The 23,222-nt window shown below is 37.4% G+C and overlaps 1 protein-coding gene and 1 long non-coding RNA gene across 2 annotated transcripts in view; both read right to left on the reverse strand.

The window, feature by feature from the left end:
* The window catches only part of hwt (SH2 domain-containing adapter heavyweight), a 172,547-nt gene that overhangs the window by 52,420 nt on the left and 96,905 nt on the right, over positions 1–23,222 (reverse strand). The window lies entirely within an intron of this gene.
* LOC147906652 (uncharacterized) lies at positions 400–22,615 on the reverse strand. Its single transcript, XR_015548254.1, has 2 exons — positions 1,079–22,615; positions 400–976 (listed from the first exon to the last, which is right to left on the reverse strand). It is a non-coding gene; the product is annotated as an uncharacterized LOC147906652 (long non-coding RNA).

Below are 23,222 nucleotides of genomic sequence, written 5' to 3' on the forward strand. Positions count from 1 at the left end.
GATGCGAAGTTTACGATTAGGGTTCTAGTTACGAAAACAGACATTATCTGACTCATGAAATACAATTATCACGTTAAGCATCTATTAACATTAACGAGAATGTCTGTTTTAGTTTATATACTTTGATCTGATGTTTGTTACATAATGTATTATATAATATATAAAAAATAGTTATTGTTAGTACACATATATAAAATATATTTATTATTAATACACTATTACACAAATAAATTTTTTTATCCAAAGATTAGACCATGGTATTCTTATATTTATTTTGATGCTTTGAAACCGAAACCGAATATCCAAATTATTTTATCACATCACAATCTTTTTTACAAAAAATAGCTCGATTTTTCAGTATTTTTTATCTACCAGCTTGCATATTATCGTTGAACATACTTTTTCTCTTTTACCTCAGCTTGCATATTAAAAATCAAACCATAGATGACTTTAAAAATATTGAAAAAATTGAGCTGTTTTTCATTAATGAAAAATTATGGTGTGATAAAATTTAGATATCCAATTACATATTAAATATTCGGTTACACGGGCGTGAAAATGCATACATAAGAATATCATAATTTAACTTCTGGATCGAACATTAAATTTTGTTTGCTTGTGTCTTTTATTATTTAATACTTTTCAAAATAATAGCTTATTAACAGATTAACACAAACCCAGTGACATAATATTGTCACGAATCCCTAATCCCTCATTACGCAAAATGGATATGTAATTATCTCTATAGATTTAGAGAGATGTAGGGTCCTTTAGGTGTGTTGTTATATCCGTCTACGGCGGTTCCGCCCTCGACGTGCCAGTGTGTTCAGAGAATATTTCGCCTTACCGCCTGGATTACAAGTTCCCCATGATTTGGTCTCGAGGGAATGGTCCGTCCCTTTCGATCTTAAAGGATCCGGGGTTGGTTGTATTTGTTAACAAAGACGACAGTCTTCGGTCGTGAATCATGTAGGAGCTGTTAAAAAAACCGCGAACTTTGTTACGTGCAAGCGATGTAACGTACAATATACGACTTAACTTGCTTTTTAATAAAAAAAAAAGAAAATATAGGATATACTTTATTGGTTGGAAACGTTGTAGAATACATGACAGATGTTTAATCACTTTCAAAATGGTAATCATCTCCTGTCGAGTTTGAAACCCTCTTTCCTGAATGAATCATATGACGCAGCGACGAAGGACTTGCTCGAGTTCATGAAATATTCGAGCTGCGAGCGACTAAGCTGCTTGCGGAGACCATCAACACCTGCGGTCGCAGCAACATATAACTCCAATAACTTTCTGCCACGTATTACCCTTGAAACTTTATTTCATGAGGCAATTGTAAACCTGTTAGTTCGTATCAAAAACTGGATTAAAATAATTTTAGTAAATCCATTTTTTGAAACATTACACTGCAAAAATAATTTTGCTGAAGTTTCTAAAAATTTATTGTGGCTAAATATAAGTCAAAAATAAATAAATTTTGTTGGTATGTTAAAATTTATTATGTTAACGTTTAAAGTGATTGCTAAGATGTCAAAATGTTTTTGCAACATTGCTCATCAAGATGCATTAGTTTGATGATTTAACAAAATTATTTTCAGATCTATATTTATACCTAAATTTTTAGATACTTCAGTAAAATCGTTCTTTCTGTGTAAAAAATGATACTTGTTACAAATTGTTGGGTGATTTATTATTATTTTATCATTGTTATGTTCACAGTTTCATACGGAACATTAAGAATTGATAACGAAACTTTGCAACTACCGTTCTCGCTAGTAGGACTTATATCTATTTGATATATCGCGAATGTATCAGCTAACTTTGGTAGTAAACATCATTATGATATCATCTAAACGCTCATGCGAACATTAGTTGTAGAGTAGTTGTAAATCGCAATACTTGCTCGAACATCAATCGAGACTACTGTTATGGCTGTACAATAACTAAGTCGATAGATATTATAGAACATCTACGCTACTCCGCTACTTGTTTATACAACATGAATGTGCATTGTGATAACAGATTGAGAGACCAGTTAATTGAATACAGCTGAACAGTTGTCACTATAAACCTGCAACCTTGGCTGTAACGTGATTGTGCACGTCAACACAATGCATAAGTTCTGAACGACACTTCGATAAAATAATATTTTTTTAAAATTAATATTAATTGTCATATTGCTGCAATTCAACTGATTAACTTTATCTCGACAAGTCGCGTAAAAATTGCGAAGCAATTTTAACGGTGCATTCAGTTCTGCCATTCAATTCGTTCAACGACTTCCTTTCGGCTCTTGAACACTTCAGTGGATTTTTCGCGAAAAAAAGCCCTCGTAAATTCGACGTATCACAATGGTGCCGCACAGTAATAAATATCGCAACGTGAACACCTAATGGGGGATCCCGTTTCAGCGCGGAGTTCGATGATATTGTTTATGGCGCTTACGTACGGGAACGCGATATAATGGAAATTCCGGCGTCCGGCCGACTATTTATGGGACACCGTCATGTGGCACACATTGTCGTACAACGGAGCGTCTCTCTCCTCGTAGTATGGCATACAGGCCGCATGACTGTCCCACAGGGACGACTATTACAGGACGACCCTTCACCTTCCTCGAACACCGCTGCCATGGTCTCCCATGGTGATCGTCAGCGGGGCGATATTGTGGTTTCGTATATCCATGTTGCAGCAGGTGCGAAGGCCAAAGAACAGGTGAGAAGAGGTATGAGTCAACCTTCGTGTATGGTATACAAGTGTGCGTATTATATATGGCTTTAATAAGTATGAAGTTATTAAATAAATCTATAGATACTTCGAGATGAGTCTGGCAAAATGCTATTAGTGTCCGTAACATAACGCGATTGAGAAATAAATTTAGGTGAGAAATAGATTTAAGATCGCGTGATCAGACGAACTATCGAAAAGCTCATCAATTCGTCAATTTTATCCTATTTTCGTGATCAAAAGGCGTGTGTACCAACGATAAGAACGCCGACCGCCAATAATGGTGAATATCACCCGCTGCATTTCTCGGTGGCGAGAACCCTCTTGGCTCTCCTTCCCGTGGGATTACGTCCCCTAGGTTACATTTACATACACAGCTCGTCTCTTACACGAAGCAGTGGGAGGAAAGAATTCAATAAAAGGCGAGTCCATTGTCTCAAGATTCTAACTTTGATAGGCTGAGATCTTGAAACTGGAGATCAACGGGGACTCGATGGAAAGCGGATTGAACGGACAAGGCCATTTTAGTGAAATCCTTGGAAACGTTTACTTAAAATTGTAAAATCGTGCCTCAGTGATAGTCTGGTTATCCGAGTCCAAAGATAATTTAGTGTTCTTGACAGAACGATCAAAGTTATTGATAATAACGAAGTCGTTAAAGACAATTTTTCGTTTGAAGTGTCAATAGACACATTTTTTATTCGACAGGAAGGAGTTGACAAGCCAAACGGAAAGGCATAGAAGGAAACAATAAAATCCCATCGAGTGCCTGGCGAGTGATACGTTGATGCCTCGAAAGTTTATTAAGCCCTATCCATCAGGGGTGACTTTCGGCTTTTGATGGGAAAGAGCGTTTTTTAATTTAACTGTCAAAGCGCGCTACAGTCACCAGTTTTACGATCACGTCAATATCTCTCGATTTTTTTATTCGTTCGTCTACTTTGGGCAATTGGGTTAACCAGATACTTGACAATACAAACGAACCACAATTAAAATACAAGTTCTTAAAATGTAGTATCTGTAAAACAAAATATAAATAACTAAGATTTCTTCATTTTTAAACACGTAATCTCATTAGCTTCCGAAAGTAATGCAATTGCGAACGAAAGTCGAATAAACACGTGACTAATGCGAAGAATAATAAAAGACGACTTTTGCTAGAAAAAGTTCGCTTTTAAGACAAGTGAGTTTATATATAATTTAGAAAATTGAGATCTCTCTGTGGCTTAAAATATCAAGGCGCAGAGCAAAGTGAATGAGAAGTCTCGAGCTTGCGTCTATGTTAAAGGGCATCGAAGGAATAATTTAAGTGAGTGAGGGATTATTCTTGGTGGGTACATCTCTTACCGCCGTGGATTCGTAGGATCATAACAAATGGCTTGGAGCACCCTAATGGAAATAAAGAAGAACGCTGGAGGTGTTGTTGGTATGGAGTAACAACCGGCGAGTAGGATAAAGAACAGGAATACGTTGTAGACTAAAACCGCAGGAAAAAAAAGATCAACGGACGGACGAAAGCCGCGTGCAGGAGGAAATACAGGCGAAAGAGAAATAGCATCTGGGGGAAGTCGAGCACCTATAACAAAACTCTCGACGAAACGTATCCTAAATAAATACACGCCATTTTTCCTCACGCGAGTTTTACAGCGTACAAATAACGTCGTGGAGGAAATGCGATCATGTCTCAACGAGAGACCACATCATCAACGATTCATGAACACGACCTGCTCGTCTTTCAGAATTTAAACTGCCGATATATTTGTCAAAAAATTGAAATTTGACGTGGAATTTTTCTGGCGTGAAAAATAAACATTAAAAATAATTACTCCATTATCAATTGTAACATACGAATATTAATTATATTAGGTGTTGGAATTAATTCGTAGCGTTTTTAATGAAAGAATGTTATTTATTTCACATGAGCATTAAAAAATACATTAATGAAAGTACTTCCCATCACTTGTAAAACGCTACGAATTAATTCCAATACCTAATAATTGTAACATAGTTTAGTATTCTTTTATAAACAGCTTTTTCAAGTTTTTATATTTTATTATTAGAATTTAATTATTTAACTTAAAGGAAGAAAGAGGGACAATTTTCTAAGCTCATTCAATTTGTTAAATAGCAGCAATGTAATATTGTTATCAATGGAAAGTCTACGATTAAATACTCATGCATTATTAATAATTAGCTTTGATAATTAACACGCATGGATTACGCACGCAATCCACGCAATCCTCATATATATTATATTTAGATGAGAATAAGCCAACTGTTAGTGTTTTATATTCTTACAAAATTAAGATACCTTGATTTCTTAGTATTTCATTTTTGAGATTTTTGTATCGCAAACGTGTAAATAAAATTGTGCCCTAAATAAGATCCGTCTTAAGCCGCACACTTATCAGTCGTGGCACGCAACACTCGCGATGTCGCGAGATGTTTCATGCAAATTCGACCGGTCCGCGATTTCGATGAAGGGAGGAAACGGTGAGGAAAGAGAAAAATGGCAGTCCTTTGAATAAAACCGCTCCATTCGAAGCTGTGATCTCTTCCCACGCGCGATACAACGTTGCTAAGCCGAGAAATAAAACCTGCCGCACAGCCTCGTTCCTTCCAGACGACAGCCGAGGGTGCGCGGAATCAATGCCCATAAAAATGTTAAAATAAGACCTTAGAAAAATTGTTAACACGATGTTACAAGTTCCGAAGTCTTCACGAAATGATGTGATCATTATTGAATAAGGAGAAAAATAACGTAAATATTTCACGAATAAAAGCTCTGCACGTAATAATGATAATATTAATGGCAATTATGTCATTAAATCAACAAATTCGTGAAATAATTACTCGGCATACGTCAGACCGTTATCACCTGCAAGAACGAACATCGCAAGAAAGCTTTTAGGAAATGAATGTTTCGTTAGCGAAACGCCCGTGCTACGCAAATAGTAATTGAAGTAATGAGAAATTAAGCGACAAAGTACCTGCATAAATTTAATCTCCTGTATAATACTAATGTAACATCGAAATAAATTAACAAATAACCTTGTTTTACAATGTGTGACATAATGGAGATCGGTAATGCATAATAGCCTGCTTACTCTATTTATGCTTTTGTAATAAGAAATGGATGGCGTATGGTAGAAAAATTTATCCTTATTGGCTTGTTGGAATACTGCAATCCCATTCTCAAGCTATAATCGTGAAAGCTTTACACTCTAATTAGCCAAGGACCACTCACTGTCCTTAAATCCCCCTTGAGACTTAATTTTATGTTCCATAAAATCAAGCATTAAAAATATTTTATGCAAGTAGAAACAAGAAAATGTACAGGGACTTTATTTCCGTCCGTTTCACTTTCGTTCTAGAAGAATATTTTTGTCATTAGTATCCTGAGAATGTAATGAACATGCAAATAGATCTTATCTGTATTTGGTCTACATTTCTCTACTTTTCTGTCCGTGACGAGAATTCAAAGTTACAAAGGAGAGAAGTAGAAGATATTGTGTTCACTCGCATTTTTTTCGCGGACAATAATTTATGACCAACTACGACTTGGCGCACTCCTCTCTAGATGGTTTTTAATTCTCGCCACCGTTGGCATGCCTTTTGTTCCAGTATTTAGTTCCGGCCAGTTTGTGAGCATCCGTGGAACAGAGAACTGGGAACCCCTCGTGCATTCAGCCCCTAAAACCACCCTCTAACCATCGCCGAGCCACTGTCTGGCCGCGCGGCTACACGTATATATCGTATATATACGCGTACATATATGTACGTGTATGGATCTCCACCTCTGTCTCTAACCGTTGTCCGGTAGCGAATGGAATCACGGGAGCACGTGCAGGATCGTCGGATTAAAGATTAAAGGATTTAAGGGGAGAAGCGAAAGAGCTACGAAAAAAAGAAGTCGCTAATGACATTGAGAAGAATCCTCGTGAAGGGCCCATTATCGTTTGGCTTCATTTAAACTTCTGGTAGCTGTTATACCAAGAGCTTTCTCAAACTCTCATTATAAATAATAAAACATTATTAAAACTTATTACTTATTTAAGTATTTTCATATCGAGTAATCTAGAGACACAGAAACCGAGTACAGCCATTTAATTTATGAAAAAATTTAATGCAGTACATTTTGCTAGATATTTCGGTATTTATGTTTAATTAAATTAAATTAAATTAAATTATTTTAATGTAAATTAAATATAGAAATTATAAAATAGGGATGATAAAGTGAATTCCTGAAAGGTAAGGGAAAAGAGCGAGTCTCAAAGGAAACGTGACGTCACTGGAACAATTTAAACGACAATTCGACCATAACCCTAAGGGGGTGGTACGCAGTGGTTCTGAGAGCATATTCAGACAGGAGTAAAACCACGCAACGGCGGGACATAATTGGCCGTAGAATTAGCAAAGGGGTTTCGCTGTTTCCCGTCTTGCGTACGGTGGACCGCCAAAAGGACCAAATGTCTGTCTTCCTCGTTTTCTCTCTCTCTCTCTCTCTCTCTCTCTCTCTCTCTCTCTCTCTCTCACACACACTTGCTCTCATCTCCATCGCTCGTAACTGCTCGACAAGCACGAAAATTTCGAAAACGGATGAGAATGGAAATGGACACGCAGCCACCCTGGGTCTCTAACTGGTTTACCGAATTACGTCGTGGACGAGATTGGATTTGACTCCGTCGTGGTAGCTAGTTTGTAGCTTGTGTCGGGCACGACTGAAGCGGGTGGAAAGCGGGAGATAGGCACTCGGTCTTCGAACACGAGCAATTCGCCAAAATGCACGTCGTCTCTTGTCTTCGTTCTAATCGACCTCGAGAAAACGAAGAGTCGATAAGGTCGTGTCTCGGTCGCGTGAGGAGGCAATCTCGCGGAATTAAAGTGTCAGACTGAGTGGAGTGCGAAAACGTTCTATCCGAAACTTGGATTAAGCTGTAACTTTTCTTGCGTCAGACACGTAACTAGGATATAAGATAATTAAAAAACAGTAGAAAGAAATGTCTAAAATGGAGCTATTCATCGCGACATTATCATAACTTTGCACGGAAGCAAAGGGCGGCTTTGTAATTACTTAAAATCTAGCGTGAAAAGTAAAGGCGCAAATTTTAATTTTAATTTATGTAGATATTTAAATATTAAAAAAAAAATTTTTTTTGTGCTTGGACACATAATTATCTCTAATTGTATTTTAATAATTTGTTGGTTTTTATTAATAACATCACACACTGTTATCGTGAAATGAAAGAGGTGATCGTGATTAATGATCAGCAAGGTGAGAAGAATATTTTGCGGAAATCCGACGGCTCGTGAGAAATCACCCCATCATCCGTGGAACTCGATAGAAGGGAAATATTCCCGCGGCAAATATTCCTAAATTGCGTGTAAATATCTCCTGTATCGGATCTTCAGGTGGATCCTCAGACAAGGAGCAGATATCCGTAGGGGATATTCGAAATAGAAGTGGCGCGGGATCTCGTCGGGAGATTCTGAATACCATAATATCTTTTCATATCCCACGCGTGCAAATATTGGAATTCTCTGAATTCGTTTTTGAAAACACTATCATCGTAATAAAAATCTCAAAGATATGTATTTAAGGAAATATGTATCTCATTTGTCCTAATTCTTACCTCACTTTTCTCTTCATCTAAATTAATTTCTCTTCATTAAAAAAAAATCTATATATTCAATAATCATTATTATAATGATTTGGTGACACATAATTTCAAATGTAAGGCACGCGAAAATTAACAATGAAAAAGGAACTTTACATATTCCAACATTCGCGCGCAATTATTGTTTTAGCAATTTTAATTATTACAAAGCGTGGTGCATAGCAAAAGAACGCTCTCATATTTTCTCCATGTCGCTTTTAATGACCACACAGCGGAAGATACATTTTGCCAGTCGGCGGAGAATCTGGGAAAAACATCTCGCGGCGTCGTTCGACGATAATTATCGCCCAGGCACGGTCGGCTTAATGAAATAACTTGGTAACTCCCTCCCTCCTATGTATAATACAGGGGCCGCGGCCAGTCGAGTCTGTCATTGTCGTCTGTTTGACCAAACACAGGAAATCAAGCCGACCCAGCGAAGCGCGCGATTCGCGATACAGCGCACCGAGGGAGTCGCTTCGGTTCGACATCACATCGAGATAGACGGATCGCTAATGAAGCTACCCGTTCGCCCGTGTGCCCATAGTGTCCTCCATCGCTTTCCTATATGAGACAGGATATTTATATAGGCTGCTCTACCGTGAAATCGGAACGCTAAAGAAGTGCACTCTAACGGCATTACGCAGATAGTATCTGATTTCTGATGTTTGCACATCGACGTATCGAACGAAAAAATAAGTGCTTGCATTCTGTACCTGGCATCTTAAACATCTTTCTCAATCGATTTATTAAAATATTTATAATATATAATTTTCTTTTATAATTTTTAAGAAAATTATTGTTAAAAATTTGTTTGATTTTACTGTAAAATAAGGTAACTTTGACTCAGTTGGGATAACTTTAATCCAACTTTTTTAAAGATTGCCTGCTGCAGCAAATTAGATTGTAAAATACGACGTAGCATTTTTAATTGGCTGCTGCAACCAATTAAAAATTCTATGCCATATTCAGCCAATTTTTTTTTCAGTATAAACACTACGCATATCTTAAATCAGGATATAAAACATCTTAAAACTCTTTAAGACGTTTTTGAAACATTTTATGTCCTAATTTTGATATGCGTGTTGTTTATTATTCAAGGAAAATATTAAAGAGAGGGATATTTAAAAAGGAGAATATTAAAAAACCAATTTCTGTAAAAAAAAAGCAAAAAAAACTGCATTTTTTTTTGTAGATTTTTACCTTCTGGATATAATAAAACTATTAAAAAGCTTGTGACGTTTGAAGAATATCTCGAAAATTAACTTTTTAACATCTTCCTTTGGGCGAAAGTTGTCCTATTTTATTAAAATATAATACTAGAATAGATAATTAGAGAATCCAAATATCTAAAATGGTGTAAACTGAGAATTAAAGCTATGATCAGCCTCGTACCTCATTCGATCAAATTTTCAAAACGCAATCCAACGTTCTGCGATTCATGTGTGTCATAGATCTCTCCACAAACTTCTCCCAGGTGTGCAGGGAGGACTGCCATTGAGTCTCCCCGATTTCGCGAATTCCCGACGACCGTTACCCTCCTCGTGGCATCCCTCTCGATGCACCCTTCAGAGGCTGTACGGCAATCATTTGCATATCTGCCGTCCATGGCGCGGCGCGTTCCGCAAAGGGCAGCCAAATTCTATTATCGAACTCTGGCACGCGACGATGATCGGGAGGGATTTCTGTTAAGTGAGCGAATTGGAAAAATAAGGAGGGAATTCGAGCGATGAAAATGGCGTACGAATTGTCCAGCTCAAAGAGAAAAGCCAAGGTAGCATTATATTAATTGCTGTTATTAATATCATTAAATGCTGCGTAATGCTGATACATCCAAATGAAACAAAAATCAAAACTTTAGTTGAAATTAAAGCAAAACATTTACGGGATGCAAGCATCATTATCAAGTAATTATAAAGCTTCGGTTTTCATGCGGCACGCTAATACAATTTGTGGAAATTTAATTAAAAGTCACGGAGTCATTCAATTAAAATCACAGAAGATATATTATAGGTAAAACTTTAGAAAGTAGAAATGCGTCTTTTAAGACTGGCGTATTAAGTGATATAATGTGGGGACAAGTTGAACGGGCAACATCGAATAAAGATAAGGGAAGACTAGGCGCTAGGCGTTTCAAAGGCCACATAATTGCATTCAGATAGTAGCCAGACTTCTGAGTAGCAAGTTGCCCGCTGTCCAACGTAATTAAAACTTTTGCCTCACAACGATCCCGACCATTTCATTTCGTGCCGCTCATCGGCCGTCCTTTCCATAATACTTAAGACAGTTAATTGTAAGTTAGTGCCCTTACATCATCTTCAGCAAAGGAATTTAATTATCAATTTTGCGCGTCATACACTTTAATAAAAAAAAGTATATGCGTCACTCAAATCTTACATGATCTGTTCCGAGATATTATAATTTTCGATTAGAAATCACGAATTATTAATCCTTCGTCAACCATGAAATTTGCCTCTTATGTCAACAATATGGGTTTTTAAGCTTCAATACAGACTTTCATGTTGCTTCGAATTGTACAAAAATTAACAAAAATTCTTTCATACTTGCAAAAACTTTAACAAAAACTTTAATGAGATATTACTATTATAAAAATCGAATTTTACTTATTTTTTACAGATTCCAGATTTATCTATCAGATTTCAAAAATATTGACTATGTCTTCAAAATCCAACTCAGACAGGAAAGGATTAAACTTCACGTATGATTACAAGAAAGGCAGCAAATGCACTGCCAACAAACAGCAATGCAGTCATTTAATCACGGAACAGTTTGATGTACAAGTCCTGGCTTTCCTTTCAGGATCGCAATCGGGCCTAATGAGGGAATACACTTTCGCGAGGACGTGACTAAAGGGCGCGTGATGTAACATCAGCAGTGTCAGCAACGATTCGAGCTCATTCTTCAAATGAGAAGCCCAGTCTTTCTCAGCACGTTCGTAGGCGCGTGAGAAAAGTCGTGTATGCATGTGATGTGAACACGAGGGGCGTACAATCCCCGCTTCTTCAAGATAGCTACAAACATTCGCAATGGCCTTGTAATCACGTATCTTAAATCGAACAAACGTACATAAAACCTTGCACGAAGTACTCTATATCATTGAAGGTAAGAAGACGCAAAAACTTCCTTACGAAGAGATATCGATATTTTTGTCTTAACCAAAATGAGATTGCAAGCTCTCTTGATATACCATCTTCAGCTTCTCGAAGAGAACAAAGTCCCGCGAAAAGGCAGTGGAACGGGAGATACGGACGCCTGCGAAAGAAGGGGGATTCGAAGAAAAGGCACTGATGCTGTATGCTGGATGCTGTAATGTAAATGGGAGGGTGACGCGTGCGAGGGTCTCGTAAGAAACGCTTTCTCTTCTGCCCCCGTCTTTCTTTTTTTTTTCTTTTTCATATTCCGTGAGCTCGTTCGAATCCTTTGCGTGAATGAAAGTCTTGCCCCGAAAAAAATGAATTCAGTTCAAGAGGACCGGTAGCCTTTGGACAACGCTGATCCTCTTCCTGCTTTATTCCTACTGCCTCTATTCTCGCTCGTGAACAATCGTTGTGCTTATTTTTGAACGACCATTGAGCTGCGTTTGGCTATTTTTCTTCGCGCGTGACAGTAGAACATTTTGACTTATTTATTAGACTTCTTTCCTCATACAATTTTCTTCTTTCAAAAGAAGACGGGACTTTTATCACGCAAAGAAGATATGTGACCGTCACAGAGTAAAAGGGAACGAATTTTTTATAATAACATAAATTCCTCTTTAAAATCATGCGATCAGTATTTCATAATTAATAATCGCAATCTGTACCATTTTCTGATTTTAATAACGACTTCTTCAATAACGACTGCTACCAATAGAAAACAAAAATGCAAGAGGTTATTAGTTTTTCATTAGACGTTTTACTAAAAAAAAAAGCAATTCGAATACCTATATAAATTAAAAAGCAATATCATCTTTTATCGCCATATATGTATTAATTTTTTCTTTCAAGCTTTCTTCAGCATCGACAAAGTTATTTGCGAAATAGGACAGGCACTGTTCCTATCAGACACATTTCATCTTTTTGCTTCGTTCGCCACGCGATTGTATTATATGACATCCATAGCACTAAGAGAATCTTCGTGTTCCAAGCAGTACTGTGATGCAATAGAAAAATGTCGTCCATTACTTTTCTACGGCTCTCTTCATCTCCCAGCTACGATTTATCTTCCAAGGTATCTTGCAAAAAATACGACGAATGGTCGATCTAAGAAAAACTTTGTGGCCGTTATGTCCCGATCAACCGATCGTACGAGCAGTTGGATGCAAGTACCTGGAAAAATTTTCAAACGAGTGCGCGAAGTGGATCTTCGCACGATACGGTACAAAGTGCGCTCGTCCACGAAACTCTGTTCCTCTAAGTTTTTCCTTTCTTTTCATGAGTACTTTTATCTCTTCCCTTCATACACGCAAAAATGGGATTAGGTGCTCAAGGAAAGTTAGTTATAAGATCGATACGGAAACCGAGGAAGAAAATCTCGCAAGACATAATCGAACAAATCGCATCCGTTCATACACTAATACCTTTCACAAAAGGGAAGAAAATTCTATTATCATGTTTCAAGATTAAAAAAGAAACTCTCGCTTTAATAGTTATTAAATCATATTTGCTGAATCTAATATATTTCTTCATTACTCAAGTTTAACTTACAAAAGAGAATATTAGTCGACTGATGCATCTTGTGTACAAAGGTCGAAAACAAACACGTTCAAACAGGAAGTATTAGATTAGGAGAGGAAGGAGAGTATCCCCTTTCGATCTGGAAATTAATCAGAGTTCATTGGCGCGTAATTAGGACATTAAAAAGATAAGCGTCTTTTTTTTTCTCAGACGCATTTTGCTTCGTTGTCAAGAAAGGGTAATTATCGAGAAATAAGTGAGATTCGGAGATTATCGATCTTGCTGCGAGTTTTCGCGGTCGCTCCTTTGTCGACGCGAATAATTAACCGCGCAGTATATTAGGACTGTGCTTGAACGAGATTGATGCTTCGTTGAAAGGCTTCGTTGAAATCGTTTCCATGGAAATAATCGAGGGGGCAATGGGAATGAATAAGATCGACACGACGCTGGGGAGATTTGAAATACTTAAAATGCGTTCTTTGAAAAACACCAATTAATTCCAAAAATTTTACATCAGTGTCGTAGGTATATTCATTATCGTCGTGGCGAATTCATTACTTTTTTATAGTCGCCAACATCAGATAAAGTTCAGAATTTGAAGTAGGTCAAACACCTACGGAATTTGTAGAGTTGAGACAGTTTTATTTGCGATAGTTTAACATTGCAAAAAAGAACAATACTCTATTGGTTTGAATTCAATGTTATTATAGGTACATATATAAATATTCAGGATTATTGATTGTATTTAAAATAAAGTTATTTGAAATATATATTTTAAATATAAGAAAAATAAAAGCCTTATTCAATACTTATTATTTTAACTAACTTCTTCTGATTTCTATTTATATAATATTTAAAATAAATTTTCAGAATCTATTTTATATTTTTTATTTTAAATAAGAGTTGTGTCAGTTTTTATCGACTCCTACAATTTTATATTGTAAATAAGTTTCTGGAATTTATATTTTTATATTTTTTCTTTTAAATAAATTGTATCAGTTATTTGTACCGAGCTCTGTAAAAATATTCTCTCTCTCTCTCTAAATCTTTTGAAGTGAAATCTCACTCCAAAAGACTGAAAATTTTGAGCCAATTTTGAAAAAAAAGTGAAAATATTTTCATTCTTAAACAAGAATGGCAGCTCTTCACTCTTTAGGAGAAGATTTTATTCTTTTGAAGTAAGATTTCGCTCTTTTGGAGTGAAAGTCACTAAGGAATGAAGTCTTATTCCAAAAAAAGGAGTGAGATTTCATTCCTTAGGGGTGAATCTCACTCCGAAAGAATGAAATCTTATTCCAAAAATGTGCCAGTCTTGTTTAAAAGTGAAAAATGTTCACTCTTTTTTCAAGACTAACTCAATTTTTACTGCAAAAGATTTATTTAGAAAGTCACAAACAAAAATTCTACATATAAATACATCTTTAACGCTTCTACGATAAAAAGACTATGAAGATCGAGATAACAGACCCCTCTGTTGACACATTTCGCACGTCACGATAGCCACACGTATGAAGACATGAAAGTAGTTTGTCAGCGTGTCGACATCGTCGAGTCGATTGGACAGGAACCCTTCCGTAATAATGTATTCGCACAGTTTACTTCCAGCAGTGGAATAAATCGACCCCTGTGGACCCACTTGAAACCCCTTTGATATCCAACGCGAACGTCTCTTTGTTCTCTGATACACCAAAATTTGTCAGTGACCTAGCCACACAAGTTGCAATTCGCCCGATTTTGCTTGCTGCGAGATTTGTCATTTTGACTAAAAATTCTTGAAAAATCCATTATGTAACGTTATAATATTTTATCCAATTTTTGCTAACATTGTTAATTTGCAATGTCACGAAAAAATATTCGTATCATGCAAAAGCTGTGCCATGTGACTATTGTTCAGTTTCGCGCGTGATTCGTAGCATCGCTGAAGGATGAGTCATACTCTTTCTGTCTGTTTTTAAACCGTCGTGGCGTCGGAGGCATCCGGGGCGTCGCGAGGGGTTGGAGTTTAATCTAACAACCCCTAGCTCACTTTGCATGGCCAGGGACGGCTCTACGCGGAAAAGGGAGGGAGGGAGAAAGAGAGAGAGAAAGCTGTCCACAAGGGGTGCGTTTCCCTGACTGCCCCCAGGGCAAACTACCGCGATAACCTCAGACGAACTTCTGGTATGAATAACGTTTGCCATGAATTATCATTACACGGCACGAGCCTACGCACCTTACGTCAATCCTACGAAGGTAAAGGTCAAGCGAGATTAAGAATCTGCGATAAGCGAACAAACATCAAAGGCTCGTAAATGAATACAAAGTGAAAAAGCTAGAAGAGATTTAATTGAATCATCTAAAAAGCAATGCGTAATACATTTTATATAATTAATCAGATATAATTTCACGGAATGACGAGAGATATTTATTGATAATAAAAATAAAAAGATTTTATATTTTTGATGACACTGTTTGAACGTGACGATATCGGTTTTCTATAAAGTAACGATGTGACACACAGCGTTTGGCGATATTCGTACAACATTGATGCACCTTCAGCAATTCACGAGGATGCGACTCGAATATACCCCCGAGGGTCATATCCGTTCCTGAAATGGCAAAGCAAGGTATCTGTCGGGCTATGTTGGCCGCAACGTCCCGAGGTTCTCGGCGCCCGGTTTGCTCATCTGAATTTCGATCACGTAGGATTCGAGCCGAGTGTGACGTCATATTCGAAATACATCTTGGAGAAGTCAACGCATACGTACATCCGAGATGCGTACGCATGCACACCTGTGAACATTGACGTGACCCTGTAAGCAGACTTCGCCGAGAGGGTCGTTGTTCTCTAAGATATTCGAAGGCCTGCATTGATTTCGTATCATGTTCATCTGTAGAATTTTAAAACTTGAGCGATTTCTTTTCACATATACGTCACACACGTGCGAAGCACGGTGGCGTCGAATGTCAAGAGGAAAGCAAGATCGGTAAAACGAACCATGCGCATCGTTCTCCGCCTCGGGTGCCACCCTAGTTCTGGTGTCCTGTATCTGTCGATAAGGCGAGACGCGTGCAAAGCGTCAGACTAGACTACACGAAGACTACTACAAAGTTTAAGGTAAACGAGCCTTGGACAAACGAGCCTCGTTTAATCCTGAACTTTTCAAATTGCTGTCATGAAATATTTTCTCCAACTTATAAGTACAAAAAAATTTAAGACGGCAACTTACTTTAACTTAATTGAATTTTAAAAAAAACTACAAAGAAGAGGGGAAATAAGAGAGTGATTTAAAATTACTTATATAATTAAATGTAATATATAAGTAATTATGTTACAATTATATTGCGGTAGCAATTTAAAGTTTTAAACGTAGCATGAACTACGTCACTTAGGGCAAGTTTTTTTTACTTATACTCATGAAAAAGCACACGTACAGTAAGTCGCATACAAAAATGCTAAATACAAACGGCAAACATCAAAGGCGCATTTGATTCTGAAACGCAAAGCGTGAATTCCGTCGTAATCTCCACAAGTGGCGCTATAAGCTCTCTTTTGGAAAATCTCTTAAACGGAAGGTCTCTTAAACGATTTCAATGCTGAAATACGTTTCATTCTTTCTTGCATGACAATCATTCGCGGTTGTTTGCTTACGCTTGCGACGTCTACGAACTCGAGAATAATTTCTCAACGATCCAACCCTCGATGGTTAGGAAGCTTTAAAAGCTTTTACGACACGGCTATGTCTTACCCTCCGCCCTTCCATCTGACGGAAGCTAATTAAGGCAAGCGGGGAATGCGAGTTGCAACTGCAGGAAACGCGTGCTTCTCGATCCAGAATGGATCGAGGAGGTGAGAATTCCGCCCTCCCGGATACCCGCAATCACGACCGCGACCGTCTTCGTTATCGACGTGGAAACGGGAGATGCGATTCCGTTGGAACGCGATATTCCGTATAACGGAAAGTTATTATAAGAGAAAAGCTACGTTCAGCGGATTCAACAATTGACTGAGCACTCGCTGCTATTGATGTATTCTTCCAGATCTAAAAGAATACATCAATAACAGCGAGTACTCACTGTTGACCACCAATGGCTGCGTTCAGCAGAGAAAACTAATCAGTGAAAAATTCAGCGCTCAGTGATTCTTTAATATGAATGGTTTCTACACTTAGATCTAGCAAAGATCTAAAATCGAGGACCAATTATATTAAAGAATTAGATTAGGTTTCTCTGTTGAACGCAACCATTCGAGCGTCGCTTTGCTGGCAGCGGGACTTTTTGATATGACGATAAGAGATGCACCACTAGGAATGCACCGGCTATTCGTCGGTGGATTGAGAAATCATTTTTCAAAAATCATAAGAGGAACAATGCGTCGTGTAGCGAATCGTCCCTTCCTCTCTCAAACATGTTTAGCGCCACATATGGTACACGGCACAACCTGCATGGCTAACGACGCATTCAACAGAACGGAGTTACATCGAAAGCGGACGAAACATGGCCGGCATGTGTCACCGCGCATGCGGTAATTGCTCCGTACACGTATACGTACGACGTAATTAGTTCATAATTGAAACCCTCGGCGACTGTGAGGTGAGGGCTATTCGAGCATAAATCGCCACGGAGGTAGTAATCTTCATCCGAAATACATGTTGAATTATTACTAGTCCTATTAATGCATGGTGACGCGTTCCAACTGGGTAGGTCGTACAAGTTGTAATGGATGCGTTTGGCAGAACGCAACTGTTTTATGACTGTTGAACGATCCTAAATGTACTCAACATGTTTACTTAGTGGTCACTATAATTTCCAGCTAAACCGAGTCTCAAACAAAATACACTGGACAAAATGGCTGTCTCAATGTATCATTCTTTGAAACATAATATACATGTAAAATTGTAATTTACAACATAGTAGACACTTTTGAAAAGTTAACATTTGTACCATAATATAACAGCATTCAGCAAAACTTTCATAAAAAAATCATTACTATTTTTTGTTAAGCTTCTCAACAAATTAATATAAAATTGTAAATAATTTGTTTAGAAATTTTTATTTCTGCATAATATCTTTTTTAGTCGTTTCCATTAAATTGAATTGAATTTATAAACAAATTATAATATTACAATACAACAAAAATATTACACGCATATCGAATTATATCAATATATCAAAAAATGTTAACATTAACAATTTCTTCAGCAGTCACTTGATGTGACACGCTATTTTCTTTTACTACAAAGAATGCTATATTACTTTGCCGAGAAAGTTTTTGAAAGCAGTCACTGTCGCTGGAGAGCAAAATTCAAAACGTCGTCCCCATCGGCATTTTCCATCCGAGCGGTCCACACGTCTCGTCGCCACGAGGATATCCACCGGTGCTGATTCCTGCCATGTTTACGTCAAAAAGAGGAAACTTGTCACGTCGCAGACGCGTGGTTTTGCATCCCTGGACGCACCCGATTTCTATGTAAAAATTCCGAAAGGAATGGACAAGCAAAAATAAACATCGTGTCAGGCAACGATGTTTCAGTAATAACTTTCTCTCCTCAGTAATAACTTCAATATCAAATAACCGCATTAAAATGTATCGCATTAACGAAGCAGTTAAATTTACAATGCTGTCATAGCATTAATTCTTTTCATAGGAACTCAAAGTTTTGAATATACGGCGAGTCGCAAACGTTCGTTCGAAGCTAATACAAATTTCCGTGGACTAAAATTGCGAATGGGAGAATCGTGGGTGTTTGAATGGAATTGTAACATGAGTTGAAAATCGATTTCCTCGACGAGGAAGTTATAGAGTCAAAAAGGACGACGGCCGCTGATACATCGTGACCATAGCGAGGGTAAAAGATCGTCGAGGAGAAGAGGCTTTTGTACGAATCGTTAAGCATCTGACGAGGCCAGAAGGTCGATATTTCGTCAAATGGGAGACGAAAAAAGTTGTGTAGACGTGTAATATTGGATATTGGAGACCTATCACGCAGAATCGAGATATCTCGCCACATGCATACGAGTTTAGCAGGTATCCTGCTTTTTCCGTGAAAATTTCGTTATTTCTCACGTGATGGAAAAAGTTCACTTGCACCATGATGGCATGATCAACTCTCTAAATTCTTTAGAATGAAATCTCACTGTAAAAGAGTGAAAATATTGTCATTCTTGTTTAAGAAATTCTTAAACAAGAATGGCAGTACATTCACTCTTTCAGAGTGAGATTTCATTCTTTGAGATTCACTTCAAAAAAATTTAGAAAGAGATATAAGTGAAACATTTGAAACATAAATCTGCGAATAGCCACGAGTATATGTGGCTATTCGATAGCCATTACGATAGTAACGAATGCGTTAATTGGGAAAGTCCTAATTACCCACATCGTTAATTAATCCATTTAATCGATATTTACGGATCAATGAATCTGACTGTTTTCGTCAATTATGAAGTGCAAATTTGTTTATAATAAATATTTATCATAACCTTACACAATTTTCAATTGCATAATCTTATTCCACGGATTTTGACCTTTACAATAAAAAAGTTCAATTATGTAAATTTTAAGCACAGATTAAAATACACTGAACCCGCGAATAATAGTTAAGAAAATTTTGAAGTGAAAACCAATTAGGGAGGATTAATATTTTCTCACACTGGAGAATTTCTATGCACCGGCCGATGTGAGTAGATATATACAATTAAGACATGTACAATTAGTACTCTCCTGCGTTAATAAACTCTTACGTTGAAACTTCATCTTAAACTTTGGTAATTCTACTGACATAATACAACGTTCTTGTTAATTTCACTTAGCTCCTAACACAATTCTCTGTTTCTAATTGTTAAAATAGAGAAAACAGACAAATAACCATTCATACATTCACTTTGTACCATAAAAACGATATACCTGCAGCACCATAATTTAAGATTACGTGCGACTTGTACGCACTCTCGATTAGTAAGAGCACCCGCTCTTAATCAGCAATTTATAAGCGTCTTGGCTCTCCTTTCAGCGTCTTTTTACCCTCTCGTCGGATAATCAGCGAGTTCCCTTGAGCAAATTTGCCCTTCCTGCCGGGCAGGGGCAAACACTTCGGCGAGCCTCGCTAAATCCTCAGAATACACTCGGATAGATGAGCTCAACTGTGGGGGGAAAAAAGGAACGATTTCCTGCTTGACGACGACGCAACGCGAGTTTCTCGCGGCAATTGACCACCACGTCGCGCGTGTATAAGATCCATGGGGGTTTCCCTGGGACACCTTAAATCTATTGTCCCGAATACTCCATTCGCCAGAAGTCTCCCTTCTCGTGCCATTGATCTGTATAAGGTAAGTCTGTGCTCGCCGCTCAATCGATTTTACGATTGTTTAAAGCACCATTCAATTCCATGCGATCCCTCACTTCAATTATAGACACTGGCCAATTGTAAAATAGCTCTTGGGACGTGCCAGTCATTTCGGGTATGCATGAATGAGTTGAGTTGGGAGATGATAAAAATACGAAGAGAGAGGTAGAAAGAGAGGAGGAAAATGGAGAGAGAGAGAGAGAGAGAGAGAGAGAGAGAGAGAGAGAGAGAGAGAGATAACATAAAAGAGAATGTCGCGAATATGAATGTGTTTGGTGTGTTTATGATACTGCTTAATTAGAATGGGGCTGTAGACAGGAGAAGAAAGACCCACGTCACTTTCGTCGTTTCGCATTACGAGCTACTCCCTAATCTGCTCCCTAATCTCCATTAGTCTAGCAGCGTAGACAAAGTCGTATACTTATTTGGATCATATTACGTTATTCTATTATAAATATTTTCTATTAAAATTAAAATTAAAATTGAATAAAATTACATATATTTGTGATAAATTTTTTTTTTAACGACAAAGATCGACTGTACGAACTTTACGCAAAAGGGTTGTTCTGAATACCGACCAATTATCTCCTAGTCTAGCTTACGGCGCTTGTTTGGGGAAATAAATCGCGTCCTTTTTTCACCTTTAATCGGCTGCTCTTGACAATACCGAAATAGAACAAAAGGTGGTGAACGACTTAAGAATGGAACGTGAGGTGGAAGGCAAATGAGGCATCGCGATTTCCCGTGCTTCCCTTCCCAAAGGAATAAATACCTGGGCGTTATTCACGATTTCGCTTCATTGCAATGCAACGTTGGGGCAACGGTATGATAATCAGAAGGGGGAGACCGCGACATTAGCAAGATTGATAACGGATTGTCACGGAGAAATCTGTGATGGATGTTGCGCAGAGAATCTGCATGCTTTCCTTATTCGCATCATTATTTCGCTACTTCTAAATGTTTAATATTAAAATTATATCAAATCATTCAAAAGAATCAAAATAGAAAAAATAATTGGAATAAATAGATTAAATTTTTTAGTTTAATGAGTTTGAAATACAACTCTCGCATTAAAGGAGAGATATTCCACGAGTTTGTGTAATTTGACAGTGAAAGCTTCATTCCGCTACGTGAGTCAATAAATTAACGTATCATATCTCTCGACGCATCCGAATGCATCGCAATTACAGTGCGGTAAAATTACAGTGGATTGCGGGGAACCGAGCAAACTCTTTGCTTTCAATTAGGATTTCTTTATGTTCAATAATTTATTATTGAAGTTTTTGCGACATTGCGAGTAATTTTACAATATCTTCCGCATACAATACGGCGAAAAATTGACAAATCGAATGAAGCCGCAGCGCGCGAATCGGAAACCAAAGTCACCATTAAAAAGATGCGAAAACGAAAGTCTGATAAATTATCGGAAATGCTGGTATGTAAAAAACATTCTCTCTGCGACGCGAAAAAAAGTAACATCCACTCGCGGAATAATGAGAAATGGGGATCGAGGAAAGGGCGAAGGGATGTGCACGTCGATAATGCGGAATCGTGCTTTTCGCGGGGATAAACAAAAAGGCGAGGCCGAGGCAGACAGGGCATTAATCGCGAGTGCAATCGATGTCAGAGATCGCTTTAATCTTTGCTGGTTGCCGACGTGTACGTGGACAGGTATACGCGAACGAGTATGCGTGCACACCCTTTTGTACAAACTGTTCAACGGGCTTGAACCTGGATCTAGCACATGATCAGAAACAGGAGCTATGATTGCGCATTGTATTGACGATACGTATTGACAGACGTCACACGTTCGCTGCTTGTCGGAAATCGCTGGCGGAGAAAAGATTACGGAAAAGATGGGAAAAACGACAAAACTATCGTAATTTTAATGTCAATATGTGTTCGATTCTTTGTAATCGAACGTCGTTCTTGATCAACATTCGCGCATAAGTATATACCATTGTGTTATAATTTAATCGGATAATCAAAACGCCAATATGTCCACGGAATGGAATAATACACTAACAGTCGTCATTGGATGATCATTACGTCCATGAAACCTAGTATCCTCAATTATCATCAGTAATATCTGGCTCGTACAATCCGAGGGTGCTGTCAGGTTACAGGATTCATCGGCGGAAACAGAATGGCGGGTACACGTTATCCGAGCCAACCAAGCGCAATCGTTTTTCTGCACTACAGCAGCTATCGCGACGTTTCAGTTTTTTCTTGGCTTTTTTTTTAGCATGTCAATCTTTTCTGTGATATGTATATATATATATATATATATATATATATATATATATATATATATATTTGACGATGCGATAAAAATGTAATCATAAAAACTAATATGACATTATGATAGAATGAAGTTGATGTATAATTTAAGTATAATTCAAATAATAAAAAAAAAATATATATGCTTGGTGATTAAAAAGATGTTATAAATTTTAATCTGCTTTTAATAAAAGAAACGGACGTATTCTCAAAAATGTTGACATTTAATATTATCAGATTATTTCTTCTTTTTCACAGTTAGAAGTTCTAAATTTTTGTTACTGAAACTTTTAATACCAACTTTCTAAATCTGAATCAGTAGATAATCACTGATATCAGTGCCAAGTATGCCATTGGTAATCAGTGAATGCAATGCGAAATCTCTGACCTTTAATCTAATCTTTATTATATTCTAACAAACCTTATTTTAATACATAAATTCAATGAATGTGATATTGGAAGATCGATACTAATGTGCAAGTATTTTAATTTATATATAATATTCTAATATTCTTCCTTTTTTAATTTAATTTCACTAATTATCCAGTGCC

Source organism: Acromyrmex echinatior, chromosome 19 (assembly GCF_024713525.1).
Source record: "Acromyrmex echinatior isolate Ae372 chromosome 19, ASM2471352v2, whole genome shotgun sequence".
In the NCBI taxonomy this organism is placed as follows: Eukaryota; Metazoa; Arthropoda; class Insecta; order Hymenoptera; family Formicidae; genus Acromyrmex; species Acromyrmex echinatior.